The sequence below is a fragment of the Xylocopa sonorina genome, unplaced genomic scaffold (assembly GCF_050948175.1).
Source record: "Xylocopa sonorina isolate GNS202 unplaced genomic scaffold, iyXylSono1_principal scaffold0031, whole genome shotgun sequence".
Lineage (NCBI taxonomy): Eukaryota > Metazoa > Arthropoda > Insecta > Hymenoptera > Apidae > Xylocopa > Xylocopa sonorina.
Window position 1 is genome coordinate 773,971 of NW_027490102.1, and position 1,896 is coordinate 775,866.

The following is a 1,896-nucleotide window of genomic DNA, read 5'->3' on the forward strand; positions in this document are numbered from 1 at the left end:
TCTCGCGAACTTTCAAATATATCAGAAGCGTGAAAAGTATGTGGTTTCTCAAAAACTCTTCTAAAAGAACGGACGAAGCCAATAGAAATCTTTGTTGAAGTAAGCAGTTACTTTGTTGAAGTAAGTTCTAAAGTTCTAAGCAACGCGATGGCCCTTATCTGCCTATGTTTCATAGCAAGTAAGTTCTGAATTTCTATGAAATCCGATGGAATTCCTCACTACTAACGTTTCAAAGTAAGTTCTCAAATTCTCAGTTCTACGTTTAAAACTATGTGTGTTCTATATATCTATGTAAAGTGATGGTTCCTATTAGTTGTGACGGAAACCTATATATAGTAAGTCAGGGAAGCTCGAAGGGGTTAATTATCTAAATGCTTTAAGGTGTAAAACGTACTTTAATCGAAAGTGATCTATCGTTCCAAGGTATCCGCTCACGTACAACTTTTCTTGGGCGCCAGCTGCTCAGAAAGTAGCAAAGGGATAGACTACACGACACCGGGAACCCTGGGGCGGAACAACCCTTGAAACTTCGAAATGCTCCTCCTCTCGACTACGCCTAGCCAAGTACACACACTCAGGTCGCGAGATACTGAAGTCACGGCATGTTTATTTACGGTCTCGACGTGGGTTTAACTAAGAAGGGCTACGGGAAACTACGCAACACGCCGCGAATTACCGGGTATCATAACTCGCTTCACGATATAAGATACAATATATAATATGCGACACAAGAAATGGAACGCTTTAGCGAATAAGCTCTCACGTTCTCTTCTTCAGGTTCCTTGAATTCGCTGGTGGTCCTCGGGTCACCTGCATCCTCCTCGGGGCTCCTTGGTGGAGTGGGCTGTAGGCTTCGGTATTGTTCGGGTCCATCGATCAGTGGATTTCGGCGATTTCCTCTTCTCGTCCCCTTGGGTGTCCCTGAGGGGATCCTCCTGATCATTTAAATTGCGTAGCGCCTCGCGCGCAGCGCTCCCATGGCCCACCTGCAGAGCCGCTGGACTTTTGACTTCTCTTTAGGGGGTTAAGGATGGTTGAGGACCTTCTCACATCCCAAAGCATTATAAAGCACGAAAGCAGATAAGCATAATGCAATGCATAGAGCTTTACAACCTTCTAACTTACTTTGAACTGTTTATATGGAATGCGATATTGCGGTGCATGAAGCATGACAAATTAATTGCTTCGGCACCTGCACATCTAGAAACGCTATCCCCGGGCAAGAAAGTGTGGGGTTCACACTCAATTCATGTGCAGAAGCAGATAAACATAACGCGATGCTATGAACATTACATCTTATCATGAAATATAGAAGTAAGATACGCAGCCGCGTTTTACGAAGCATTAGAACTCTACTGCTTCTAAACCTTCAGATATAGAAACGATATTCCGTAGCAAGGAAGAGATGCATTTACATTTATTTGAAGTGTAGAGGAGATATACATAACGCGTTGCATTCAAATTACATCTTATCATGTGACATAGAACCGATATGCGATATCGCGTTCTATATAGAGTTCGAAATCAATTGCTTCGATGCGTAGACATCTAGAAACGCTATTTCCTAGCCAGGAAGTGTGGCATTTGCATTCTTTTGAAGTATCGACGAGGTATACACAACACTTCGCAATAAATATTTTATCTTATCATGAAACATAGAAATGAGATGCGATATCGCGTTCTAAGAAGCGTCAGAACTCAATTGCTTCCATATGTAGACATCTGGAAACGCTATTTCCCAGCTATGGAAGTGTCGCATATACATTCATTTGAAGTGTATACGAGGTATACATAACACATCGCAATGAATATTATATGTCATCATGAAACATAGAAATAAGATGCGATGTCACGTTTTAAGAAGCATTTGCAGTTTATTGCTTCGATACGTAGACA